This window comes from Brassica napus, unplaced genomic scaffold (assembly GCF_020379485.1).
Source record: "Brassica napus cultivar Da-Ae unplaced genomic scaffold, Da-Ae ScsIHWf_2823;HRSCAF=3601, whole genome shotgun sequence".
NCBI classification, from domain to species: Eukaryota; Viridiplantae; Streptophyta; class Magnoliopsida; order Brassicales; family Brassicaceae; genus Brassica; species Brassica napus.
In genome coordinates, this window is record NW_026016087.1 from 6,131 (window position 1) to 14,487 (window position 8,357).

The following is an 8,357-nucleotide window of genomic DNA, read 5'->3' on the forward strand; positions in this document are numbered from 1 at the left end:
ATAGCACATTAACGATATATACGCATGAATCAGAAACTTTCTATGACATAATCATTCTGACACTAATTATGCGACTTGTCTGATTAATCATTCCATCATTTCGCGTTGTCTAATGTAAATATGATTTTTTTGTTCATTTGCATGCTGCATATGTTTTCTAAAATGTATATTCATTTCATCTCTAATGTTTTCTACTTCTTTAAGCTTTAAACACTGATTGTGCAACTCATGAGACATAGCTTATAATATGTTTATTTTAATTGAATTAATTAATCTTATAAGAAATTTACCGTTCTCTAAAATTTATACCTCTACATAATGTTTGGTTTTTATGGTTTTCTTTTAGTGCAACCAAAAATAACTTACTTGTTTACTGTGTTTAGTGGTCGTCACTCACCAGTAATAGACTAATAGCTAATCAATATACAAATTACAGATACCTAAGAATATTTCGACTACTTAACATAATTGGATTTTGTTTTTAATTTGAATAAATATCAGTTTTTGTTTCTGCGTCATCCGAGCGAGAATAGGGGAATGAGAGCTGACCATATGTAAGACTGGTACGGGACAAGACTTGGTGTGATATATGAAAACTTGTTACTTAATTTCCTAATAAATCCTACTTAAATACAAATAATGAGTTTGGTTATTATATGTTGACAAAAAAAAAAGAGTTTGGTGATTATATGTTGACAAAAAAAAGAGTTTGGTGATTAAAATATACAAATTGATTAATGATTTGGTCAAACAAACTTCAAAGTTTGTCTCTTTACATCCCCATATGTAAGCTTTGTGAGAAGAAGAAAAAAATATTTATATTCATTATTAAGTAATCAATATAAAATCTGAACTTATAAGAAAAAAAATCATGTAAATGTAGTATTTAATCGTTTACATATAATAAGATTAACTGAGAGCTTGATTGGTTTTCCCGCTATCACCCGCAAACGCAGCTTTTGCGATTGGTAGCGGTTGACAGCGTTTCGAAACAATCATACAAACTGCTACAAATCGCTTCAAACCGCTCCAAACCGCTCCGAACCTCTTAAAATCAAAAGCTAGTTCCAGCTAGCGTTTGCGGTTGCGGGCGGTTGCGGGAGGATAATTTTTTTTTCTTTTTTTTTAAAAACCATATAAATACAAAAATAAAAATAAAAATAAAATTTTTAAAATGGAATTATTAAAAAATACTAAAATATATCTATTATATTTTAATTAATATTATAAAATTTAAAATAAAAATATTTTTTATAATTTAAAAATTTAAAACTATAACTTTGAAAATATAATTTACATATTTATTATAATATTATGATTTTTGATATTTTTTATAATTATATAAAATGTAAATATTGTTAATTTATTATTTAACCGCTGTTGTATTTGGTAGTTAACCAGTCATAAGTATCCCGCAAACGCACCAATTTCTAACCGCAGAACCAGTCGTACAAATCTCTTAAAACCGCTAGAAACCGCAACCACCCGCATCCGCAAACGCCCGCAGCCGCAATCGCAACCGCTGCGTTTGAACCAGTCAGACCCTGAATCAAAGAAAAAGATTAACTGAATCCGCGTAATTTGAAGATTTTTTTTTAGCAATAATATTTATGGCAGAGCTAATATAACAATGGCTCCAACTGTCAAAGACAGAAAAGGCTAACAAAACGGTCTCAAACAAAAAAGACAACCGACAAAAAAAAAAGACAGTTCACTTGTTTTGTCTTTGATCCTTTGTAACTAGAGAAAGTTGTAATCTTTTTCCTCCCACATTATTTGTCTTCATCATCTTCTTTCTTTCTTTCTTCCAATCTCTCTGATCACTAGCTTCGATTCAGTTTCCGTGTTCTTCGGTGGCGGATCTGCTCGAAGAAAGAAGCATTCTATCTAGTCGCATTCTCTCTCCACCCAACTCAAAAGTCTCCACCTTTTGATTGCGGCTTTACTTACATTTAAGCTTAAAGCATCGCCATTGCAGAGTTTCCTTTTTATCTGGAGAGTTAGCTTCCAAGTCTACATCGAAATTGAGATCTGTTTGCGGATCAATCTTTGATTTTAGTGGTAATTGATTAGTAGGAGAGAGAGAGAGAGAGGTCGTGTTAATCCCTCCGAGATGTGGGGTTGACTTAGTGAGAGATTCTGGATTTTCCGAGGGAGTAATAAATGTTCTTTCCTGTTTTTACGTCGTGATTACATATTTTGAGATCTGGGCTCATTATTACAATCACAGCAGAGAGAGAAAGAGAGAGAGAAAGAGAGAGAGAGAGAGAGAGAGAGATTCTTTCTTCTTATCCGAGGAGACTTATTCTATTTGTTTATCTCCTGAGAGCAAGACTCAAGGTTGCCTCAAGATTAGCTAGGAATCTGTTTTGGATGAATTCTTCTTGAGTAATGTGTGAAGCAGAGAAGTTTATATACCACAAGAAGAAGCTCTTATTAGAGATGAAGGTCAAGTTTCTAGGAGACAGCAAGTTGAAGAACTCCTTGGTTTCCAAGTCTCGTATGAGCCTTTGGATGATCCGTGCTATCACCATACTGTTGCTATGGAGCTGTTGTGTTCATCTGGTGGCGGTGGGAGGGATGTGGGGACCTAGATTGTTGAAAGGATGGCCTTCTTGTTTCAACAGTCACCATGATCTCCCAATGGCTTCACAGGAAATGACTTCTCTTCCAATGAAAATAGCCCTCCCTCCTAAAAGTAAGTAAGCTTTGTTTTGCTTTCTGGTTATGTTAGCTTTGTCTGCAACACTCTTTGAATGTCTTAAAAATTTCTTTTATACTCTTTTGTTTTGACTCTCAGGGCTATATCAGAACAATGGCTATCTTATGGTTTCTTGCAATGGAGGACTCAACCAAATGCGAGCTGCGGTAATAAGATCACAACTAATCTATTTGCTTTGAGTCAATGAATCTTTCCGTAGATATGACTTTTTGGACTCTGTTTGCTTTCTTCAGATATGTGATATGGTGACTATTGCAAGATACATGAATGTCACACTTATTGTCCCAGAGCTTGACAAGACCTCTTTTTGGAATGATCCTAGGTATAATTATTTTTCCCCATCCATCTCACTCTGAGCTTATTTTACTTCTCTTGAAGTTGTTGATTGGTTTCTTATGTGGGCAGTGAGTTCAAAGACATATTCGATGTGGATCACTTCATAACTTCTTTGAGAGATGAGGTTCGTATACTCAAAGAGGTTCCTCCAAGACTTAAGAGAAGGGTTGAGCTTGGCGTTTACCACACCATGCCTCCTATCAGCTGGTCCAACATGTCCTACTACCAAGACCAGATTCTTCCACTGGTGAAGAAGCATAAGGTCTTACATCTGAACAAGACCGATACTCGACTTGCCAACAACGAACTTCCTGTTGAGGTTCAGAAGCTGAGATGCCGAGTAAACTTCAACGGGCTTAGGTTCACTCCAAAGATTGAGGAACTGGGTAGAAGAGTAGTCAAGATCCTGAGGGAGAAAGGTCCCTTTCTTGTTCTCCATCTCAGATACGAAATGGACATGCTTGCATTCTCTGGTTGCTCCCATGGTTGCAACCGCTACGAAGAGGAAGAGCTCACAAGAATGAGGTTATAACAAAAACATCTCATCTTGTATTAAAAATTTCTTCGAGGTATTGATGTTTATCATTCTTTTTTTTTTTATTGCTTAGATATGCTTATCCGTGGTGGAAGGAGAAAGTGATAAACTCAGAGTTGAAGAGGAAAGAAGGTCTTTGCCCATTGACTCCAGAAGAAACAGCTCTGACTCTATCTGCCTTGGGGATTGACCGTAATGTTCAGATTTACATAGCTGCCGGAGAGATATACGGTGGTAAAAGGCGGTTAAAGGCTTTAACAGACGTCTTTCCCAATGTGGTTAGTAGCTTATTGTCTGAAATATTCACTTATAGTGTCGGTAACTGATGAATCTTTGATTTAAATAAAAGGTGAGGAAAGAAACTCTGCTGGATTCCTCTGATTTGAGTTTTTGTAAGAACCACTCTTCTCAAATGGCTGCTCTTGATTACCTTATCTCTCTGGAAAGTGATATATTCGTTCCTACTTATTATGGGAACATGGCCAAAGTTGTGGAAGGTCATCGCAGGTAAATCATTTGTTGCTAACAATAATGTTTCTTTCATCATTGGCTAATGCACTTAATCATCATCCTCAGGTTCTTGGGGTTCAAGAAGACGATTGAGCTAAACAGGAAGTTCTTGGTCAATCTTATAGATGAATACTACCAAGGATTAGTGAGCTGGGAAGTGTTCGACCAGGGTGAAGGCCTTTCACGCTACAAGAATGGGAGGTCCAAAGAAGAGGCTTGTGATACCAAATAAACCAAAAGAAGAAGACTACTTCTATGCTAATCCTTATGAATGTCTCCAGCTATTACATGAGAATGATAGTGGCAATTCACTAGATGAAACCATATGATCAGAGCCACCACCATTGTCCTACATTTAGATTTGGCAGGACATGGATGGGTGGATAATGGAGTTTATCTATGGGGATTATATCAATCTTGAGGATGAGATTCTTAAAGAGGTTATGTAGGGTTCTTTGGTGTACAGAGACATCTGAAGAGCTTCTGTGGATGTAGAAGGAAGGCTCTGAAGTTTTCATTGTAAAGTTTGCAGACTTGTCATTTTGGCACCATCACCTCCTCATCCATGGACCTGCAGTTTTGTAGCTGAAAAATAAACAATGCAGTGTATAATTATGTTACACATTATTAGTTATTTGATTAAATAAATAAGTGTTCTGTTTCTTATCCATTGATGAATAAATTCAGATTAAACGGTATGAACTCAAAAATTAGATTGTCACAAAACATATGAACTAACACAAGTAAGATAACACCAAAGACTCAAGGAATATATATGATTTTATTATTGAAACAAAAAGCTCAGAGGATAGATTGTATCGGTCTTAAATAGAACTACACACCATCACTATTTAAATAAACTCTGGCAACTTTAAAACGAACTGAATAATCACCGGAAAGTCAGAAAAAAAAAAAAACAAAACGGGGAAGGAAAGAAGATAGATGAGATAGGTTAAGCTAATAACCAAAACTGCGGTGATAGTTTTTTTTTTCTCTGCTGCTCAAGCTTTGGTGGCCGGGTTAAGCTCATCCCAAGCTTCAATCCAGGTGACCATAGCATCAGCAAGCTTGGCAAAGTAAGGATCAATGGCGCTAAGCTTCTCCTTCACCATCTTAGACAGTTCAATGTAGCATTGTTGAACCGTCACAGCTTCTTTTGAGAGCTTTGCGCTCTGGAAGAAAGGAATGATGTCCTCCTGCCAGAAAATTCCCTTGTATTCCTTCTTCAGGTTCACAAATGGGTTGCTTGCCTTGCTGTGATAAATGTAGGGCAGACCTGTCTTCACTCCCAATCCCAAATGGTCACAGATCACCTAATGAACAGACCCATAAGATTCAAAATATAGTCTAAAACTTGAACTTGAAGGAGAATGGGAAAGTACCTTGACACACCATCCAGCCCACATATCGTCGTAGCGACCAATAGGCTGACCATCACCCATGAGACCAAAGTACATAGCCGGACCGATGAGATCACGGTCAAAGGCTAAGTTCATACCACACATTGGGAAAAGTGTTCCCTTTGGGATGGTCATTACAGCATCCACATACCTTCACAGTAATGCCATTTAAGCATATTGTTAGCTAATAAAGATTCAAGTAAAAATGTTGAAAAGGATGTTAAAGTAGTACCTTGTGTTCCTTTCTTTAGGCTTCACAAGTTGGGTTGGGGCATCGTAATCAGGGATGTTGAGCCAGAGACCGTGGGAGACAGCAGTGGAAACACCCTCACGGAGACTGAAAGGGTATCCACGGACGAAGTCAGCACCTTCACGGTATGGGTCGTACAAGGTGTGAAGAAAAACGGGAGAAGATGGGCAGAGAAGGTTCTTGATGTGTTGCTCAAGTGCGTTCAGCTTTTCCAGATGGATCCTTAGCAACCTATAACACATGACAACAACAACACAAAAAAGAATATAAAAATAAAGAAAACGATTATTCAAATGCAGCTAAAACTAGAAGAACAAAAAAGAAGACTGTTACACGTGACAAACCAACACATTATGAAAGCAACATCAACAATACAGAATCATGGTGTAACTGAAAACTCAATTCCTTAAACAGGGGAATTAAAAGTTTTGGACTTTTCTTTGCCTTTGTAACAACAGTGACATGCAAGAATCTTGTGAAGTTAAACTGCTATGACATAACATAGATAGATTGATCCAACAACAATGTCATCACTAAACATAAGAGATCATGAACGATTACAATCAATGCCCACGAAGCTGAACTATACAATTCCATTCTGAAAAAAACAAAAACAGATCAAGAACAATCCAAGCAGGCGAATGAATAGATCTAGATCAAAAACAGTGTTTAATCTACCGACATTGTAACCAGGCCTCGCACAGACACAACACAATACATGATAAAACACACAACATGAAACAGAGATCTATAGCATTCAGACAAAACAGAACGACCAAAAAAAAGGAGCAAACTTTGAGAATTTGAAGGAAACTTACGAAGCAATCATCGTCGATTGTGAAGATATACTTCTTCTTAGACACCATGTATCCGAAGCAGCGGCAAGCCGAGTCCTTGAAGGAGATGCACGAAGCTTTGGGACCGAGGATACGGTTGATGTCGTTCCTGTTGTAGAGCTCGTAATCGAACCCTTCAGGAACAGCAATGGTCTTGGAAGGATCTCCGTCCTGGACGATGATGAGATGGTAAGGCTGGAGAAGAAAAGGCCTCCACATCTCGAGGAAATCGAGGTTGCGGATGGTGGGGATCACGATGTCGAGCTCATCCTTCAGCAACGCAGTGTGGTTCAACGGGATTCCAACGGTATTCGCCGGTTCAACCATGATTCGATTGATTGAGAATTGGAGGAGAGAGAGAGAGAGAGAGAGAGAGGTTGAAATTGTGATGAACTGGAAGGAGAAGACCGTCGAGTGATTTTTATAACAGATCCGGCACGTGCGAGGTATTTTGTGTGAGGTTTGACACGTGGTCGATTACACTTGTTCCAACTGGTCAATATAAGTTTTATGGTGAGAAAGTGAAAGACTTTCTATTCTGTGGGAGGCAATTCTTTTTATTCGGAATTGCAAATATTAATTTGTGTTACTTTATTTTTATTTTGACAAAATTAATTTGTGTTATTGGCTCTTAATTCATTGATTAGCTCTTAATTAAGTTCAGACGTTTTAAAAGAACAATCCATTGATTACCTAAATATAGAAGTTTATCATCTCCTCTTAAAAAAAATATTCAGCAAATTAATGTAAATTATTATCCATAATTTAAAAATATTATTCAGTTCTTAAATTAATTTTACTAGATATATAAACGTATAAACTTATTCTTCATAAAAAAATTATGTAATTCACAAAGATTTTTTTAAAAAAAAATCAAAAATTTTAATGATAGAAATCAAAAGATTACGATTTATTTTTATTTGGTATAATACTTTATTGTGAATTTTATCAGCAGTTACATTTAGATATATTTTTTAGATTTGTATGTTCTTATTACATCTTTAGTTTAAAGTTTTGTATCAAGGAAATTACTTTTCACCTTTGAAACTTTCAGAAATAAAACTATTTTAATCTAAAATCAGTTCATTTATAAGATTATAATGATAAACATCAAATTCATCAGCAAAAAAACGTTTAAGATAATCATAATAAACAATACTATGAGAATGAATGATTGATTATTAGTTGCTATCGTAATTGTGATAGAACATATTTTGTTTTGTTTAAATTGAAGTATATTTATTTGAAGTGCATTGCATTAGTTTTTAATACTTCTATCCGTTTGAAAATTTAGAATAAATGAAAAGTTAAAATATTAGGTTTACCTAATGCTATAAAAGGACATCAATTTAATTCATTTGTGTTGATAATTGTATCTAGCTTGACTAGTTACATTAACATTGTATCTATGTGAATTTAAAGATGGTAGATATAAAACCGAACAAGATTTTTATTATTTTTGAGTAGAGTGTAATATCAATAAATGTGTTAATTAGCATGCAACTAGGCATTAAAAAAATATTGTCGTATCTTTTGAAATTTCTCAAAATCTATGTGTTAACCCTTACGAAAATATTGAAATTTTGATAAATACTGAAGCATATAATCTTTATTGTTTTAAAATTTCAAACCACATTCTACATTGTATTAACGTATTCTAAGCTCTTTTTCATGGTATATGGGAATCATTATAACTTTTTTATCAATTAATTTAGTAAAATTTGATAATACTCTCTAAATCGATGGACTAACCATTATAAAATTGCTA

General features: G+C 35.4%; 1 non-coding gene and 1 pseudogene across 1 annotated transcript; one reads left to right on the forward strand and one right to left on the reverse strand.

Moving 5' to 3' along the window:
* The first annotated feature begins 2,230 nt into the window (after nucleotides 1-2,230).
* LOC106404144 lies at nucleotides 2,231-4,769 on the forward strand. The gene is made up of 7 exons (XR_007334808.1): nucleotides 2,231-2,698; nucleotides 2,801-2,868; nucleotides 2,956-3,044; nucleotides 3,128-3,583; nucleotides 3,667-3,871; nucleotides 3,943-4,100; nucleotides 4,170-4,769. It is a non-coding gene; the product is annotated as a rhamnogalacturonan I rhamnosyltransferase 1 (transcript).
* A 96-nt stretch (nucleotides 4,770-4,865) lies between these two features.
* LOC125602368 lies at nucleotides 4,866-6,966 on the reverse strand (annotated as a pseudogene).
* Nucleotides 6,967-8,357: the final 1,391 nt, after the last annotated feature.